We start from the raw sequence: 21,190 nt of genomic DNA, 5'->3' as shown, positions 1-21,190 counted from the left end.
AACATCAGACACAATTAAAAAATTAAAAAGGATAAATAGTTATTTTCTGAACCAAATCAATATATTATAATTCTCGATTAATGTGCTTCATATGAATACTGCTGTAACTGGATATTTATGTTTCTACATGCACAGTGGACTGTAGGATAGATTTCATCAGGGGAAAAGCTTTGCACGTCCCGAGGCGCATTCTGGGAATTTGGATGTGGAAGTCTGATGATCCTACAGGACTTCCCATCGGTTAGAAAATCCTTGAGGCATGCTAACTTCTGTACCCGCATTCCCGATGCATGCAAATTTGTAAAATCTGGCCTTATCTCCCAGCTCAGAAGTGCAGTGCTTTTTGAAAGCAGTGCTTAAAAATAGTTCCATGTACAGTTATGCGCAAGCAAAGAATTAAGTTAGATGATGTAAAACATATCATCCAGGCAATGCCTGGAAGAATCGGTTCGATTGGTTTTATGATCACTCAAATTTATTTACAAATATTTAGGAATTTTCTGCAACAGTTGTAGTGGAATTCTCATGGTTAAAATTGCATTTCATTTAAAATACGTTGATTGTAAAGTTTATGCATTTCTAAAATTTGCATAAAAGAGTCCTCCACTAGTAAGTAGAAGCATAGAATTATACAGCACAGAAGGAGGTCATTCAGCCCATCTTGCTTGTGCCGGCTCTTTGAAAGAACTATCCAATTAGTCCCACTCCCCTGCTCAAGTAGAAATTGATTTGAGTGATGCAGCAAGACATTGCCAATGGCATATTTTAATTTCTATTGTCAGATATTTTCTAATGGGAACATTAGGATCTATTTCCACAGGTGTCCTCAAGACACCCTGAATGAACAATTCAACAGAAGTACATTAAGCTGATGTTGCATTGCGACTGACAATGTGTGCAACAGGGCATGCAGAAGTGCCTTTGTGTCTTTAGCCAGCCAGAAGAGGAGGCAGCTAATCTGACAGCAGACTGCAAGACCTATAAAAACCTGAGGCTTTTTTTTATACTGCACCAAACAAACTCGAATTCGATCAAGGTTTGGAGAGCCCATCGACACTGGATGCTCCCAATTCCAATCTTATTTCGTGGGTTTCAGTCGCTGTGAAGACTCTTGTCGTTATTACATCATTATGTAGCTGCAGTGATGCCGTAACACATACTCACGTGACAGTTAAATTTATGAGAAAGTAAAAAGATTCCTTACATTATCCCCAGAAGATGCAGCCAATCCTTCAGCTTTGAACCTGGACTGCAGAAGACCAACCGGGGGTGGGGGGAAAGGTTCATTGTGGCAGTTCCAGTGCGATCCGCTCTGACCTCAGTCTCTGTTAACACATTGACCTCAGCGACTAAACCTCCTACACTGTGATGCTGCAGCTTGTGTGTAAATGCACCTTGAAGCAATTCCTAAAGCCAATTCTCCAGAAGTCAGGTTACTGATGTTCAGGAGTGATCTTATTTCCATTACTTCCTCCAGCCCTACAACCCTCCGAGATCTCTGCGCTCCTCCAATTCTGGCCTCTTGCATAGCCCCGATTTTCATCGCTCTACCATTGGCAGCCGTGCCTTCAGCTGCCTAGACCATAAGCTCTGGAATTCCCCCCCTTAACCTCTTCGCCTTTCTACCTCTCCCTCCTCCTTTAAGACACTGTTTAAAACCTATCTCTTTGACCAAGCTTTTGGACACCTGTCCTAACACCTCCTTATGTGGCTCGGTGTCAAATTATGTTTGATAATCGCTCCTGTGAAGTGCCTTGGAATGTTTTACTATGTTAAAGGTGCTATATAAATGCAATTTGTTGGTGATCTTGATAGGAGATCGCCACTTCTGAAGTTGACTGCTCTCTGTTAAGGTAAAAATGCCCATAGTGGGGGGAAAAAGTGTTACAGGAAGAAATATTTTAAAAAATATTTTCATCAGAATTTTAATAGTCTGTTTCATTTATTTATTCATTTAAGAGCGAATTCAAGTATTCCACCAATTTAATATCTATTATGCTGATGCACTTACAAAAGCAGGGATGACTCATTGCTATGTCTCAGGGCCCAAGGACAGATTACACACTATAGTTTCCTTTCCTGTACGGATCTGGCATTTCAAAATTTTTGCATAAAACAGAGTCCTCCACTACTAAGTAGAAACTGACTTGAGTGATGCAGCAAGACATTGCCGACGGCATACTTTAATTTCTATTGTCAGATATTGTCTAATGGGAAGAACTAGTCACCGGTTTAAAGAGATAAAGCTGAGCATTGCTTCACTAACAGGCTCTGGTTTGTTTCACAAATTGAGACTCAACTGACCAGCGACCTCTACACACTCAGGCTCCTTAGGGAGAAAGATTCACTGCAAGCAAGAGAGAGTAATGAAACATGGAGAAAAAACAATTGGCTTAAATTCATGTAGACATCCAAAAAGAGAACTTTTCTTAAGGCAGTCAGCAGCCCTGATGATATAGACACCTGATCTGCGGAGCTTCCATTGGGATGATTCTGCAACCCACTGCTCTCGGTGGGTTGCTGTGCTCACAGGAAGTGCATCTTGGGAAATCACTGGTATGCAGCCAATGATTTTCCAGCCGTTAAAATTAGTGCTGCTCTCATAGCAGAGTCACTCTTTGTATGTCTCCTTAATATTCTTTTCCTTGTTTCGTTAAACAGACTATTGTGTGCATTCCACCATGTTTCAGAGTGGGGCTGCGGGTGAGGTGAATGTCTTTGCGTCGTGAAATGTTACTGGACTAGTAATTCAGAGGCCAGGACTAAAAATCCAGAGAGCATGTGTTCAAACCCCACCATGGCAGTTTGAGAATTTGAATTCAGTTTTTAAAAAAAAATCTGGAACTGAAAAGCTGGTATCAGTAAAAGTGACTACGACGCTGTCAGATTGTTATAAAAACCCAACTGATTCACCAATGCCCTTCAGGGAAGGAAATCTGCCGTCCTTACCTAGTCTGGCCTATATGCGACTCCAATCCCACACCAACTGCGCTCTGAAGTGGCGTAGCAAGCCTCTCAGTTGTACCTAGGGATGGGCAATAAATGCCAGCCTTGCCAGAGATGCCCACATCCAGAGAATTAAAAAAAAGAGCCTTGGGCCCTTGTACATGTTCGTATTTTAACCTGACAGAACTGAGCGGAGTGTCAGCTTGCTGTGATGCACATGGGTATCAATGCCTGAATCCAGAAAACTGCTCTCAAGTTAGGAGAATATATTTGCAGTGTAAAGAGACTTATACTTCATTTATATTTCACAAAGTTTCCACTTGAAGTGGGTACGCACGAGTTTCGGTGCCCAGTGCTCTGGAATCAGCCCCGTTTACATTATGCGGTGGATTTCAGGGCCCTTTTGACAATGAAACCAGCTGTTCATACACAGTTCTTTAAAAGTCAGGACAGTGACTTTCATTTTCTGGCTGCAGGCCGTCCCTGGTATCTGGGGAAAGTCCATTCAGGCCAGTAACGTAGAAACCGAATTCAAGAGGCCGACTGCGGCTATCAAAAAAAAGGTGATCTGCAGCTTCCGGCACTCGTTTACAGAGAGTATCTCCTGAGTTGCTGTTACGAGAGGAACTAGCACCTTCCCCATTGTATTGCAAGGCTGCCAACTGTGGTCAGGCCTACCTCTAGCAGCTGCACTGTAAATATAAATGTAGCATGAAGTGACTTCCTCTTATTAATCATGGGGTACGTGTGGACATTCTGGGTGCCATACATCCATAAACACTGACACACCACCTCAGTAGTTTTAAGGATTTTTAACAAACCGTAGGCACTTCTCACATCAGACACAGGGCTAACTTCCTAAATGGGCAGGCTGGGAACCCTTTCTATGTGCACATACATAGATATAACCATAAATACTGACCAAACATCTTGTCATCAGACACCAGATGCTTTCATAAATAGGATTCATTCGGGTGTTGAAATGATCTCTTGTATGTTAGGGTTTATTAGATTGCAGTATCTGAGTCTGACATTTGATTTAGATCGAGTTACAAACGTTCACATCCAACTGGTGTGCCAATAAAGTTACAGTAGTGTTCATGTGCGTAACAATTGTGTAAAAGTACCAGCAGGTACCAATTTTTAAAATCTGGGATAGCAAAAATTACACAAACTGAGAGATGGCAATGTGGAATCTCAAAAATGTAAGCATCGAGTCCACAATATGTAAAATATTTTAAATGATACAGCAGTTCCGGACGAGTGGAATAGGCAGGCAAGCAAGCTACTCCCAGACTTCGTGAATACTGCTCTGCAAGCAACCACTAGGTGGTCAGCAGCTTGCCACATGTTGAGTCCGTTCCCCTTCTCCCCACTTCAATTTTTCCAACCCCTGGAAAAGTGCTTTGATTTCATCTGGTACAACAACAATAACTTGCATTTATATAGCGGTTTTAACGTAGTAAAACTTCCCAAGGCGTTTCACAGGAGCATATCAGACAAAAAATTGACACCGAGCCAAAGGAGACATTAGGACAGGTCACCGAGGTAGATTATAAGCATCATCTTTAAGGAGGAGAGAGAGACGGAGATGTTTAGGGAGGAAATTCCAGAACTTAGGACCGAGACAGCTGAAGGCATAGCTGCAAATGGAAGGGCGAAGGAATTCGGGGATACATAAGAGGCCAGAATTGGAGGAGCGCAGAGATCTGAGGGTTTTGGGGCTGGAGGAGGTATTTTCCTTGCATTGCTCAGTCTACCTTGGGAACTGACATCCCCTTGTTTGAAACCTGGCGTTATTGCAGTAACGTGGTAATTCAGAATGTCGTACTTGCTGTCCATAGATTTGTATAATGTATTGTAAGAATTCTTGTTAGTTTAAATTAAACTGCATATTTCCTCTCCTCTTCACCAATCTAAATGACATCCAGTAGGCTTGTATCTATCGGATAGAAATGAACTGACCGCATCTCATTACTGCACACTAACTAAAGAAAATGGCAGTAATATTTTAACAAAGGTTTTATTGATACTGGATTAAAATATAATGAACAACAGAATCAATATGAGTGCATTTGAGAATAAGCAAAACATATCAGTACAGAATATGATCAACATTACAGTGCACCTTTTTCCATAATTAGCTTCACGTTATGACCTATAGCCAAGTAGGGAAAATCTACTTAAACAGAAGTATACTTTGACCTTGGAAATCTGCATAAGAAATTCTGGAATTGGATTTTTTAATATTTGTTTTCAGGATGTGGGTGACACTGTCAAAGCCACATTGATTGCCCCTCCCCAGTTGCCCTCAAGGTGGTGGTAGGCCTTCTTCTTGAAGCATTTGTGGTTTGGTGGGCCATTTCAGAGAGCATTCAAAATCAACCACATAGTGTGGGACAGGCAGGGATGGTACATTGAATTTCCTGGAGGATATTAGTGAACCAGATGGGTTTGTAATGACAATCCAGCAGCTTTTGTGGCCTTTTTTTCTGGTGCTGGCTATTATAAATCGAATAGCCAGGTGGTGAAGGATAGAATACTAGAGCCTGGTCTTCAGTTGCTTCCAAGCCTTTATTCACACAGCTCAACATTACACACCCTCCTATAAATGGATGGAATCTGCAATTGATACCCACCACCTGAATACAATTAACACTAATTGCTATAAATCACATAGATACAATTAACACTAGCCCAATTAGGAACAGCAGTAGGCCATTCAGCCCCTTGAGCCTGTCCCGCCATTCAATTAGGTCATGGCTGATCTGTATCTTAACCCTATATACCCGCCTTGGTTCCATAACCCTTAATACCCTTACCTAACAACAAAAATTTATCAATCTCGTTTTTTAAATTTCCAATTGACCCCCAGCCTCAACAGCTTTTTGGGGGAGAGAGTTCCAGATTTCCACTACCCTTTGTGTGAAGAAGTGCTTCCTGACATCACCCCTGAACGGCCTAGCTCTAATTTTAAGGTTATGCCCCCCCTTGTTCTGGACTCCCCCATTGGTGGAAATAGTTTCTCTCAATCTACCCTATTGGCTCCTTTGATCATCTTAAACACCTGAATTACATCACCCCTTAATTTTCTGTACTCGAGGGAATACAAGCCTAGTCTATGCAAAGAAGAGCAGGGAAGTTATCATGGTGTCCTGGCTAATATTTATCCCTCAACCCACACCATCGGGGTAAATTAACTGGTCATTTATTTGCTGTGTGCGGGTTGGCTGCTGTATTTGCCTGCATCAGTGACTACAGTTTGGAAGTAGTTCATTGGCTGTGAACCACTTTGGATGTCCTGACAACATGAAAGGCAATATATGAATGCACGTTCTTTCTTCTAACTTGGTTCATCTAATCATTACTTTTTAATTTGCCTTCTCTTCTCTCCCATTAATTTAGATGTCCTGAGAGCCTTGGGCCTGCACACAGGTTCCTCATTTTTAAGAAAGGGCTGTCCATGTGTAGGAGACCACCAACCAGATTTCTGGCAGTGCTATTCTGAAACCAGTTACTAGGTGGTGAACAAAATCAGCTGCTGTCAGCTTTGTGCCTCCCTCTTGTGTGTGGTGCTTGACTTGTCTATGGTGGGTGGTAGATCAGATGTGAACCTTTGTTTAGCCATTTGTATATTTCCACAGCTCCAGACCATAAAAGCTTAAATCAGTGGCACAATTACCAACATATCCTAGGTTGATAACATTGTTGAAATTTATTGTACCTGGGGTTTATATTTTAATCTGTAAAATCATGTCCTTTCAGAGGAGATTTACGAGGATGTTGCCAGGGCTGGAGAATTTTAGCTATGAGAAAAGACTGGATAGGCCAGGGTTGTTTTCTTTGGAACAAAGGAGCCTGAGGGGAGATTTAATTGAGGTATATAAAATTGACGGGACTAGATAGAGTGGATAGGGAGGACCTATTTCCCTTAGCAGAGGGGTCAGTGACCAGGGGGCATTGATTTAAAGCAATAGGTAGAAGGATTAGAGGGGAGCTGAGGAGAAATTTTTTCACCCAGAGGGTGGTGGGGGTCTGGAACTCACTGCCTGAAAGGATGGTAGAGGCAGAAACCCTCAACTCATTTAAAAAGTACTTGGATGTGCACTTGAAGTGCCGTAACCTACAGGGCTATGGACCAAGTGCTGAAAAGTGGGATTAAGCTGAATAGCTCTTTTTCGGCTGGCACAGACACGATGGGCCGAATGGCCTCCTTCAGTGCCGTGACTTTCTATGATTCTGTGATTCTAACCTGTCCTCATAATGTAACCCTTTTAGCCATGGTATCATTCTGGTGAATCTGCGCTGCAACCCCTCCAAGGGCAATATATCCTTCCTGAGGTGCGGTGCCCAGAACTGAATGCAGTACTCTAAATGGAGTCTAACCAGAGCTTTATATAGCTTTAACATAACTTCCACCCCTTTCATTCCAGCCCCCTTGAGATAAAGGCCAACATTGCATGAGCTAAAATGACCAGATTCATTAAATTTAATTTCATAATTTGCCATGATGAGATGTGAACTCACAACCTCTGAGTTGTTAATCCAGGATCACAACTACTATGCTATCACTCCCACTGTCATTTCAGAAAGTTCTTTTGATTGAATATTACTAAAAATAAAAGAGCTGAAATAAATATTGGACTTTGTTTTTTTGAACTAAAGGGGTCAGTTTTCGGCCGACTGACCGGCAGAGTGCGCTGGTCAGCCTCCCATTCTGGCGGTGAGGAGACCTCCGTTATTTTGAGGCCCCGGCCACATTTAAATCTGGTAGGTGAGCTGCGGGGAGCCAAACAGTTGTCCCGATGCAGCTCGTCGGATTGAGGCCTCATAATCGGGTCGGTGTGGCCACCAGCAAAGTAAGGTGGGGGGGGGGTGGGGAAGTATCGTGATCTCCAAGGGTGGGGTCCCGGGGCGGGAGCAGCCCAGATTATTTATGTGGGCCCTGGAGGAGCACTTCTGTTTTTCCGGGTCTCACAAAAATAATTTGACACTTATCTTTAGCGGGACTCTTCGGTCTCATCTCCCGTGGAGGCGCAGGCTCCGATCAGTTCCAATCTAAAATAGCAATCGGGGTCCTATTTACGTTGCCTAACAGCACTGCGGGAGAACCTTCACCACACGGACTGCAGTGGTTCAAGAAGGCGGCTCACCACCACCTTCTCAAGGGCAATTAGGGATGGGCAATAAATGCTGGCCTTGTTCTTCCTTCCTCTTATTCTTAGTTATTTACGCCATTATTAATGATTTCCCCCCTCAGAATTTTTATTTAATGACTTAAACGCCATAAACTATATAAAATCTTGAAAAACATTTGTTTTCAATTGCTCATGCCTCACTTCTTCCTAAATTTTCTGTCTGATTCTAATGTGGCACAGATTGTCTGTTCTATTGTAGATTCTGACTATTGTAGTTCCACAGGAGCAATGTGAAAATGGCAAGTCCAATGATGCACCTCTCGCTCGAATAGAATTTGTCAACAGAAGCTGGCATAGATGAAGAATCATTTCCTACCTGGTTTTCATGTGACATGGGCATATCATAGTGCACTATGGATATTATAGTTCCACAACAGCAAGCTGAAAATGACAACTTCTATAATGTATCTCTGTCTCTTACACACAGAGAACGTGTCCACAGGAGCTGGAAATCACCAACACCCAAGACTAAAGTGAAATTTGCAACTCTGGGACTGAAGCAGAACTTGAACCCCACCCACCCCAGGCCACAGAAAGAGGGACAAGAATTTTCTTGCAGGAATTTCTATCATTAAATGATTGATTTTATGGGTAAGTTTAATGATTTTGCATCAATTATTTCTTTTTTTATGCATTTATTTTGTTACAACTACATATCCAACCAGGTCCGAAATCCAATATAAAGCAGGAACCAGTTTGAGAAAAAAATGAGCAATGTGATTGGTTCAAATTGCAACATTTGAGTGGATTGCTTTTCTGTGGAATCTTTCCCGATTTATACTTCAGCAAATCATTATGGTTACATTCCTTATTTGAAGTGTCAATCAAAAAAGCATGACCCTTGTTCTTATTTTTACTGGATAGATTTAATATAACATCCTAATGCATGATATGCTATATGTAGGACTTTTAATTGTATAGATTTGGAGGAGTAAAGCAAACAACATCTTCAAGTTTGCAAATGATACAAAAACTAAAAACAGGGGGGTTACGGGGACAATGCAAGTAAATTCAAAAAACTTTAGCTAGTTTATTGTCGGATTACTTTTCTATGAAGCGCCTTGGGATATTTTTCTATGTTAAGGGTGCTATATAAATGCAAGTTGTTGTTGTTAAGCAATTGGGCCAATAAGTGGCAGATGCAATTCAATCAGGATATATAGAAGATAATCAGTATGGAACAAGGAACCAAAAAGAGAAAATATAGGTTAAATGGAACAGTGGTACAGTGTGGTGATCAGAAACGAAATGTAGGTTGTGAAACTCATTATGAGGTCAGGTGTTACATTTTGGTAGGAAGAATAAGGAGGCCACATACTGCTGGGATAATAGTCTAAATGGGGTAGAGGAGCAAAGGGATCTAGGGGTACAGATACACAAATCACTAAGAGTAGCAGCACAGGTTAATAAGGTCATTAAAAAAAAGCAAACCAAGCACTGTGGTTCATTTCAAGAGGGATATAATTGAAAAGCAGAGAAGTTATGTTAAACTTGTATAGAAACTAGATTAGACCACACTTGGAGTACCTATGCACAGTTGTGGTCTCCATATTATAGAAAGGCTATAGAGGCACTGGAGAAGTACAAAATAGATTCACAAGGATGATACCAGAACTGAGAAGATATCCTTATCAGGAAAGGCTGAACAGGCTGGGACTCTATTCTCTGGAAAAGAGAAGGCTGAGGGGTGACCTGATTATAATCTTTAAGGTTATGAAAGGGTTTAATAGAGAAGATGTTTCCACTTGTGGGGGAGACCAATAAATCCAAGAGGGAATTCAGAAGAAACTTCTTAAGCAAAGAGAGGTAAGAATGTGGAATGCACCACCACAAGGAGTATTTGAGGCAAATCGCGTAGATGCATTTAGGAACAAAGGAACAGGAGTAGGCCATTTAGTCCCTTGAGCCTGTAAGGGGAAGCTAGATAAATACATGAGGGAGAAAGGAATAGAAGGATGTGCTGATAGGGTGAGATGAAGAGGGGTGGGAGGAGGCTCGTGTAGAGCATAAATCAATTGGGCCGAATGGCCTGTTTCTGTGATGTAGTCTCTATGTAATTCCATGTAATTCTGTTTAACTCCTGGTACATGAGCATAAAGTGACACTTCCTTGCCTAAAAGTCACATTAAATTTTTCATTAAAATTAGTGAATACAGGAATTTCACTACTCTAAGGATTATAGTGACTATATCTATTATCATCAACACAGTACTTAGCAGTAATAAAAGCACGAAACCAGCCTGCTCTGACGTTGTTATAATTTTTGACCCTTCCATCTGGGGAAGTGATTTTTCTCTGCCCAGTGTATCTGGATTGAAATTTGAGTTCATTCATGGCCCAGTGGTAACACTCTCGCCTCTGAGTCACAAGGTTGTGGTTCAAGTCCCACTCCAGAGACTTGAGCACATAATCTAGGCTGACAGTTCAGTGCAGTACAAAGGGAGTGCTGCACTGTTGAAGATGCTGTCTTTCAGATGAGACATTAAACCGAAGTCCCATCTGCCCTCTCAGATGGATGTAGAAGATCCCATGGCACTATTCGAAGAAGAGCAGGAGAGTTCTCTTAGTGTCCTGGCCAATATTTATCCCTCAGCCAACATCACTAAAACAGATTATCAGGTCATCTGTTTGAGAGACTTTGCTGTGAGTAAATTGGCTGCTGCATTTCTCTACATTACAACAGTGACTACACTTAAAAAGTACTTCATTGGCTGTAAAACGCTTTGGGACATCCTGAGGTTGTGAAAGGCACTATATAAATGCAAATTCTTTCTTTAAAAAAAGAGAGAATAAAAAGGCAAACAAGGCATTGGGTTGTATTATGAGTAGAATAGATTACATTCTAAAGATAATTGCTTTATAAGGCATGGCTCAGACCCCATGAGGTACACTGTGTGAAATTCTGGTTGCCTAATCATAGGAATTATATTATTGCCCTTGAGAAGGCACAGAAGCGAGCAATAAAGATAACTCAAGATTTTAAGTTACAAAGAGAGGTTAAAGTTAGGCCTTCTCTCTTTGGAAAAGAGGAGACGTCAGGTTACCTACTTGAAGTTTTTTTTAAAGATTATTAAAAACTTGATTCAAAATTGATTGAGGTAAATTGTTCATTATGATGAATAGTTCAAATATTGGGTGACACAAGTTATTAGGAAGTTGGGAGTGGGAGGAGAAGTGAAATAAGCTGCTTTTTCACCCAAAGGTTAATAGAGTTGTGGAATTAGTTATAGGGAAGGCCATTAAAGCAGGGAGAATTAATGGGTCCAAGATACAAATGGACGCATTCTGGAGAGAAGGGCTTGAGGGATATGGTGAGAAAGTGCTTACATGGATTTGATCTCTAAAAAAGAGACAGCCCTATTTGTGTGTAAAGACCTTTACCTGATCCAAAAAAATACTAATGCCCGTATCTAACCACTGTCTCAATTCGTGTGATATGATCATTTCTCCAATTTTGTCGGATTAATCTTTTTGTGATTGCAAATGTCAGTTCTGGGGCTTCCTTGGTGGCTCATTGGATAGATCCACAGCCAGGTATGGAATTGACCCATAAAGTTCCTAGGAAAGTACCAGGTTTGAACCCTGGAGTCTGCTGAGTTAATTGGTCTCAGCTGGAGTAACAGTAAGGGCGCAACTGTAGGCCTTATCTCCTGAGGCTAGGAAGAGGAAAATCAGCCTGGTTCCGTCTGCTCAGCAACATCAAGACAGTTCTGATCTTAGACGTGCAACTACCCATGGTTGAATAATCTGACGACATCCAGCATTAAGGCTCAGATGTGAAGAACGGCCACCTAGGTGAGTTAGTAGAGGAGTACCAGTAGTTTTACAATAGTAAACCAGCAAGAGGCAACACTTGCAATGTATTTAAAAAAAAAGGGTCCTAGCAAATCTTTTTCTTTTAAGCAAAAATAATGGTAATTCAACCATTCCAACAAATTCAGCAGTCTTATTCCTTCTCCAGCACACATCTGTTCTGATGGGACAGTCCTTGTTTCTGTGGGTGGAAGGTTCCATCAACTTTATTACGATTTCAGTTTATTTAGGAAAACATCACATTTTATACAATTTACGTGCCCCAGCACAGCACATGCATGGTATTGGTCATCTCTTGAAATTTATTCATGTGCTCGAAATAACATGCGGGGCAACTGCTTTATTTTACTGTGAGCCAGTTCAAAATGAATCACACAGCTGCACGCTGGCTCTCACCATTGGCAAGCACACAACTCTATCCCAGGCAACTTCCTCTTCAGAAATGGCCTGAAGCATCAACAATGACAAAATAAATTAATTACACTACACAGTTGAGCCAAAGAAAAATATATGGCCCACAACAAACTAAAACAGAACAAAACAAATCTACTCACTGAGGCCATGTCCCAACAAGCACTACTGGCTCGGTCATCTTCAATGACCAAACACCAATTGCTCACATCACAAGCATTACAATGACATTTATTCTTAACCATTCTGGTTATAAAGTACTGCTACATAAACATCATGCAAAACAACAAAATAGTGACTCAGAGCTAGACTAATAACCTGTCAGTTTCTTTTCTGTTATTAAATGAAGCCATATAAAAATCATACCCAAGTATCTTACTACTAGATTACACTAAATGAAGATATTGATAACCATGTTTGTTGCTTTGATAACGTATGCATGTTTGCCACTGAGAAAGAGATAGAGCTATTCTTCTGGGCCTATTCTGCGAAGAAGGCGATTGTTGCCTCAAAGTTAACACCTATAAGACAAAAGGGCTCTTTTGGCATGAAGGCCTTGCAATAGCTATGGAATTTTGGTTTGTTTGTTGGAACCAGGTGTTCAAGTTACTGGAGTGGTACAGAACTCCATGCAGCTTGTGGTGCCTATGTGGAGGATTCATAAGATACGGTTAAAAGGTCTCTGAAAAAACACCGTATGGGACCGATAATATGGTCTGCGGAGCTTGAAAGCTGTTGTGTGTTGGACATGAGCGCCTTGTATTATCGTGCACTGAGCCCTGAGGCCCACACGTTGTCTCACTGACACAATGCCCCATAATGTGGGTCCTGTGTACCAATTTAAATTAGGGCAAATATGATTGGAGCACTTGAGCAGTGCTCCATACACTCAGCTCCATTTGAAATAGGTACATTCATTACTCACATATAGTTAAGTTTCAGTTCATTATTTTCCTTGTCTGCTTTTTCTGTTCTTATGCTGTGCTTTCTTGTTTCCATATAACTTCTGATTTCATTTGCCTTGCTGTTGAAATTCAGACCAATTGTCCATTTTTACCACCTTGTGGTTGCATAGTCCCATTCTTTCAATCCGTGATCAGTGCCTTGGCATTTGCATCCGTTAAGTTAGAAAACTCAACGACTTCAAAATAAAGCATGGATAAAAAGTGTTGAGAAAGGGCCCAAAACGTAACAGAGACCCGTATAACTCAGATGTGCCTTTAAAACATTTTCTTATTCTCAGTGTTTTGTTATTTATATTTCCTCTTGGAAACAATTGGACTGTGACCTGCGAGACCTCAAACTGTGGTTGGAGGGGGAAAACAATAATTTGGAAAAAAACGAAGAGCACTACGTGCCCTCACCAAAAACAAGATCCCTTTTGAGCCAATATCCTGTGGGAAATTACATCCAATAGGGCACTGGGAGCACTCCCACGCTCCCAGTATTGTACCCCTATCTCCTATGCATGCTTTTTCAAGTGCCGTTCCCCTGTTGGGCTGCTGAATTTACACTGATATGTTATCATGACACGAATGTAGGCTGCTACTTCCAATGCACTGGGTGAAGGTCAAGCAATAATTGCCCCTCAGCTGGAATGCTAGAAACTGGATTCTTCCACAACACTGCAACACATGGGTAAGAGTACAAGGTTGCGTGCATAAATATTTCTATTTGTGGGATACAGCAGTTTGTAAGATTGCTAAGTTTCTTTCCTTTTCCAATTTGCTGCCTCTGGATTTCATACAGGTGCAAAGAGGTGAAGTGACTGTATTCAGAACAATCAGACTGTACTTTTGTAATAATTGGGTGATGATCACTGGGTGATGATTAGATCCTGTTATGTTGTTTTTCAGATCCCTTGTTTGGACAGTTTCTGCTTCATGTTTTTCCCTAGTTTTGCTTGCTCCTCATCTTAAGGTGCTGGCTTATGCTGTAATACAGTTCTACAGGTGGCAGCTGTCTTCTGGTAACTCATGCAATTAGCTATTCATCACACAGAGCTTTCTGAGGAAGATTAATTGCATGTTTATTTTGAAGTCGTTGAGTTTTCTAACTTAACGGATGCAAATGCCAAGGCACTGATCATGGATTGAAAGACTGGGACTATGCAACCACAAGGTGGTAAAAATGGACAATTAGTCTGAATTTCAACAGCAAGGCAAATGAAATCAGAAGTTATATGGAAACAAGAAAGCACAGCATAAGAACAGAAAAAGCAGACAAGGAAAATAATCACAGTACACTTTAAATTGATGGAAAATGAATGCAAAATTGTACAGGCACTCCTTCATCCCCTCCCCGCCCCCCCCCCCCCCCCCCCCCACCCCCAGAAAATAAAGTTTGCATTTTTCCATTTGAAGATTTCTGAATTCATCACTGCAAGAATTCACTTTTGAGTATTTCAGTTTTTCTTCGAATACAGTTGATGGAATACTGAATATAGCAGCAGCTTAAATCATCACCAGTTCATGTCCCACTGCACTCCCATTGAAACTGCTTTTTATATGCCAAACGTCAAGCCACTGGGTTTCAGATTTCACAGAAAAACAAACTGAATTGTAGAATGCGATCCCAAAACACCAAAAAAATTCCTGAAATCCAATGTGAGGAATAAGAGTTTAGCTTATTCAGTCACCTTAAAGAATTGGTTGGTTATAGGCCTTTATTCAGAGCTGTTTTTCTGTTGTATGCTTTTTTTGTGAGTTGTCAGCTTTTCTTGGGCTGTGTCAACTTTTCTGAGTTTTGTAGGGTGACATGTATGTTGTTGCCTCCAAACTGGAACTAAAATCTGGACTGGAATTTTTCTTTTACCAGTACCCAGCTTGTTAAGCCCAGCTGAGCCCTTGTTGCATTACTGGTTCCACCAGAATTGTCCTCTGATGATTTCTGCTTAAATACTCTAGTCATTGCCTACTGTTATCTTTGAACTGGAGTTAAAATAATGGTAGTGCAGCAGAAATAGTTTAAACATGAGTAGTATCCCCAGTGTTTGAATTTAGTACATAGGCACAGAAGGCAGAGGCTGAAAGAGAGCAGACTGTATAAACCCTAAGGGCCCCTGGCATCAGATGCCCATGGGACAATGTTTACTGCTTCAGTACTAACAGTGAATGGAATGCATGTGGTTACCCAGGTAGATGCTTACTGAACTGTGCAGTCATTCAGCATCTCAGCTGGAGGGGCAATCCATTGTGAGCATGACTCTGCCCGTGGCTTTTAAGGTGTTCATAGGCCTGAATTATTATGCTTCAAAATCTTTCTAAGCTGCCATAGGGAATTTAATACAGGTAAGTCTTTCCACGACCCCTCCACTGTCTCTGATTTGTCACACTGCTTGTCCGACATCCAGTACTGGATGAGCAAAAATTTCCTCCAACTAAATATTGGGAAGCCATTTTCTTTGGCTCCTGCCACAAACTCCGTTCCCTAGCCACCCACTCCATCCCTCTCCCTGGCCACTGTCTGAGGCAGAACTAGAATGTTCGCAACCTTGGCATCCTACTCAACCCTGAGATGAGCTTCCGACCACATCCGCTCCATCACCAAGACCGCCTACTTCCACCTCCATAACATCGCCCATCTCTGCCCCTGCCTCAGCTCATTTGCTGCTAAAGCCCTCATCCATGCCTTTGTTACCTCTAGATTTGACTATTCCAATGCTCTCCTGGCCGGCCTCCCATCTTCCACCCTCCATAAACTTGAATTCATCCAAAACTCTGCTGCCCGTATCTTAACTTGCACCAAGTCTCATTTACCCATCTCCCTTATGCTCGCTGAACTACATTGGCTCCCACTCCGGGAACGTCTTGATTTTAAAATTCTCATCCTTGTTTTCAAATCCTTCCATGGCCTCGCCCCTCCCTACCTCTGTAACCTCCTCCAACCCCACAACCCTCCGAGATCTCTGTGCTCCTCCAATTCTGGCCTCTTGCGCATCCCCGATTTTAATCGCTGCACCATTGGCGGCTATGCCTTCAGTTGTCTAGGCCCTAAGCTCTGGAATTCCCTCCCTAAACCTCTCCGCCTCTCTCCCCTCCTTTAAGATGCTCCTTAAAACCTACCTCTTTGATCAAGCTTTAGGTCACCTGTCCTAATATCTCCTTATGTGGCTTAGTATGAAATTTCATTTGATAACGTGCCTGTGAAGCGCCTTGGGACATTTTACTACGTTAAAGGCACTATATAAATGCAAGTTGTTGTTGCTGTTGGTGCATCGATGGATCCACAGTATTACAAAGGCTCTGCTAAGGCACTCACAACAATATGTCCAGGCACACGCCTTCTTTGACAGTTTCCCAATGTTACAGGGCATCATCAATTGCTCGCATATTTATATTGGGCTCCATCAGGCCAAGCTGTGCCCTATAAACAAATTGTAAAAGCCGTGGGACAGCCATCCTGGTGGCGTTAAATTTAAAGGGGGAAAACTTGGAAAGGGCCTGTTTTTGGGCGGGAGTAGCATGATCCGCTATTACCTCGCATCCAATGGTCCCTGCGCAGGCAGGACGAGATTTTTGTCAGGCCTGAGGACTTACCTGCAATCTGCTTTGGAAATCAGCGTTGAATGAGGATTCCATGCAATTTGCACTTTCCACCAGCAGGGGGAAGCTCCAATCTCTTAAAGGCAGGCTGTCTGTTAGAAACCTCTTAAAGGTAACTGGTACCAGTTATTTGCTGAAAATAACAGCCTGCTGTCTGCTCTGAACAGAGATCAGACATTGCATACGTAAAGCACAGATGTAGGTCCCATCCTTATTTTTACATACTGATGAGTTATGTTAAAACATTGAATAAAGGTTGTGCACCACTAAATCCCACATACTCCAATCTGCACACCAGACCTCACCAATCTGCCAGTCTGAGACTCTGTGCATCAAGGTTCTCTGCTGATGCACCAGATGCTTTGGTGCAAGAGGTGGACAGGAGGGACATCCTGTATACGCCATTGGCAGGGGGGGGGAGCAAGAGGCCCTCCAGACATACACCCAAAAGTAGTGGGAGGCAGTAGGGGATGAAGTCAATGCCAGGCGCACAGCATCATGAACATGGATGCAGAACAGGAAGAAGTTCAATGCTTTGACATGAGTGGTCAAGATGAGTGAGGTCAACTGTCAAGTGGCGTCTCCTACCAAATACACCACTAGTTGCATCCATTGCTCCATGTACTACACCCCCCATCACCCACATACCAACAAACTCTTTCCATCAGTACTCAACTCTCTCACCCTTACACATTACGACCATTGCAAGCCGCCCACCCACAACTCACAGGCCACACACACTGGCAGCTATTCAACCATAGGAACATAGGAACAGGAAGTAGGCCATTCAGCCCCTCGTGCCTGCTCCGCCATTTGATAAGATCATGGCTGATCTGTGATCTAACTCCATATACCCGCCTTTGGCCCATATCCCTTAATACCTTTGGTTGCCAAAAAGCTATCTATCTCAGATTTAAATTTAGCAATTGAGCTAGTATCAATGAAAGCTCCTGAAAGGTCTGGCTCTAATTTTTAGACTGTGCCCCCTACTCCTAGAATCCCCAACCAGCGGAAATAGTTTCTCTCTATCCACCGTATCTGTTCCCCTTAATATCTTATAAACTTCGATCAGATCACCCCTTAACCTTCGAAACTCCAGAGAATACAACCCCAATTTGTGTAATCTCTCCTCGTAACTTAACCCTTGAAGTCCGGGTATCATTCTAGTAAACCTACGCTGCACTCCCTCCAAGGCCAGTATGTCCTTCCGAAGGTGCGGTGCCCAGAACTGCTCACAGTACTCCAGGTGCGGTCTAACCAGGGTTTTGTACAGCTGCAGCATAACTTCTGTCCCCTTGTACTCTTGTCCTCGAGATATAAAGGCCAGCATTCCATTAGCCTTATTGATTATTTTCTGCACCTGTTCATGACACTTCAGTGATCTATGTACCTGAACCCCTAAGTCCCTTTGGACATCCACTGTTTTTAACTTTTTACCATTTAGAAAATACCCTGTTCTATCCTTTTTTGATCCAAAGTGGATGACCTCACATTTGCCTACACTGAATTCCATTTGCCACAGTTTTGCCCATTCACCTAATCTATCAATATCGCTTTGTAATTTTATGTTTTCATCTACACTGCTTACAATGCCACCAATCTTTGTGTCATGGGAAAATTAGATATGAGACTTTCTATGCCTTCATCTAAGTTGTTAATAAATATTGTGAATAATTGAGGTCCCAAGACAGATCCCTGAGGGACTCCACTAGTCACATTCTGCCAATGTGAGTACCTACCCATTATCCCTACTCTCTGTCGCCTTTCACTCAGCCAACTTCCTAACCAAGTCCATACTTTTCCCTCAATTCCATGTGCTTCTATCTTAGCTAACAGTCTCTTACGTGGGACCTTATCAAATGCCTTCTGGAAGTCCATATAAATGACATCCATTGACATTCCCCTGTCCACTACTTTAGTCACCTCTTCAAAAAATTCAATCAGGTTTGTCAGGCACGACCTTTCACAAATCCATGCTGGCTCTCTCTGATTAACTGAAAATTCTCGGTGTTCAGTCACCCTATCCTTAATTATAGACTCCAGCATTTTCCCCACAACAGATGTTAGGCTAACTAGTCTAATTCCCCAGGGTTTCCCTCTCTCTCCTTTCTTAAGAAGCGGAGTGACATGTGCAATTTTCCAATCTAGAGGGACAGTTCCTGAATCTAGAGAAATTTGAAAGATTATAGTTAGGGCATCTGCAATGTGCTCACCTACTTCCTTTAAAACCCTGGGATGGAAACCATCTGGTCCTGGGGATTTGTCACTCTTATGATAGGCACATCACCCAGACACACGTCCCGCTTTCTTGCAGGAGAAGCTGTCACATATCAGGAGCCAGCAAATGGCGGTGGCATTTTGCCCCTCGAGCCTGTTCCACCATTTGATCAGGTCAGGGTGGACCTGTGACCTAACTCCATATACCCACCTTAGCCCTGTATCCCTTAATACCCTTGGTTCACAGAAATCTATCAATTTCAGATTTAGAATTCTCCATTGAGCTAGCATTAACTGCAGAAGACCATTCCAAACTTCTCCCACCCTTTGTGCGTAGAAGCATTTCCTAACTTCACCCCTGCACGTCCTGGCTCTAAATGTTAGGCTATGTCCCTGCATTCAAGTGTAGCAGACCTCCAAAAACAGTTACAAATGTCTCGGCAGCCAGAGGCAGTAATCCAGCCACTAACCTGTAAATCCTTCATGGTCCCTTTAAATAGCACCGGTGGGGGGGTCCTCCAGGCACTCTAAGACACGTTCAGATGGTTGGGGTTAAGACTGTGCGTTGAGTTGAGCGTTAAGTCCGAAAATGGTGTCTATCACTTTAAATCAACGTTGTACACTGATTGAAGCCATTTTCTCCCTACTTTACATGATTCCAGTGTTCGTTATCTGCGCCTGCGCTAACTCCTATACCAAAATGGCATCTGGCACACGTCATGCTGGAAACGTGCGTGCGCATCCAAGACGCCATCTTGGATGTCGAAGTCCGTGTAGCGCCGAAACAACGGGCGCTACATGGCCCAATTTAGCACCCAAGGTGTGTAACATTCAATAAAAAACCTACCGTAACTATTTCAACGAGGTAAATTGCCCCGTTAACGATCCACCCACCAGCATTAAGTGGGACGGAACTTCCGGGTTTCAGTTGCGCGCATGCATCCAAATGTACCCACGTTAAATCCGGAATTGGGTGCGTTGGAGCCCGGGATTTTGACCACCCACCCATTTTTAGGGGTTAAAATTACTGCCATTGTCATCTGCGTAAAGTCAGAAGGGCTTGATTATAACCCACAACCCAAAAATCCACTGTTGGCAAGCCAACACTTCATCCACAAGCAAGGAAACGTGCTTTACTTCAATGGGTGGCTGCCATATACTAACTAATTCCTCCGCTCTCTACTGTTTAACAGTCACAGCCACTTTTATCACAGTTATTAGGGCTGATAAGGCATCTAAAGGTGGGGGGGGGGGCTAACAACCACCGCCTAATTGGCTTGTTTTTTGAGCAGCAGGAGAGCAAATGGGTTGCACCAAAAGCTACTAATTATTTGCTTTATTAATGGAATTACCAGCAACAAGTCTAAATGGGGAGGAATTGGCCCCAGATGTGTAAATTATTGAAAGGTTAAATATATAGAATTGAGTTTCCTGTCAAAAATTGCATCATTGAGATGTAACCTCTTGACATGCTCATAGATTATGATTACAAACTGCAAATAAAAATTCAGTTATTAGGCACATTTATCCATATGAAATTCTGTGTGTTTTTTTGAAAATGTACATCAGAATTTCTGTAGAAAGTTGGATTATAGTGAACACACAAGTATTATTTTAAATGGGACAAGTCTAGTCAGTCCCAAATCTGTGGGGAAAGCCTAAAACAGCCGAGCTTCTGAGTTGTTTTGTCATCAGTTTTATATTGATGATTGAGATGAAGCTTAGCATACAATTTTTAAAAAACCTTGCAGTCAATATGCTTCTGTAGTATTTACAGTGAACCATAAAAGTACCTGGATCACAAACAACATAGTTAACAATCTTGTTTTAAAAAAAAATAGCAGAGTACCCAAGCTGTTTTTAGCTCGCAATCCTGAGTTTCACCATGGTATCTCACTAATGCAGAATCTTTATCAGACAGACATGTGTGCCCCTCTCCTTAATGTAGCCATACTGTCAACTAATGGAGATATGAAGCTGATTGTCTAAGATTACTTGTCTCACTTTGTCTGATCTGGCTTGTCACCTCGACACTTACCTAGCATTATCTAAGCATTTCAC

The 21,190-nt window shown here is 42.2% G+C and overlaps 1 protein-coding gene across 6 annotated transcripts in view; it reads left to right on the top strand.

The window, feature by feature from the left end:
* The window catches only part of atxn1a (ataxin 1a), a 319,165-nt gene that overhangs the window by 79,609 nt on the left and 218,366 nt on the right, over positions 1-21,190 (top strand). For all 6 annotated transcript variants that reach the window (XM_068001701.1, XM_068001703.1, XM_068001696.1 and 3 more), the window contains exon 2: positions 8,572-8,735. The gene's annotated coding sequence lies outside the window, so the exon portion shown is untranslated. The remainder of the gene's footprint in view (positions 1-8,571; positions 8,736-21,190) is intronic.

The sequence above is a fragment of the Heptranchias perlo genome, chromosome 2 (assembly GCF_035084215.1).
Source record: "Heptranchias perlo isolate sHepPer1 chromosome 2, sHepPer1.hap1, whole genome shotgun sequence".
Taxonomy (NCBI): domain Eukaryota; kingdom Metazoa; phylum Chordata; class Chondrichthyes; order Hexanchiformes; family Hexanchidae; genus Heptranchias; species Heptranchias perlo.
Note: the sequence above shows the minus strand (reverse complement) of the source record. Positions and strands in the feature narration are given on the sequence as shown.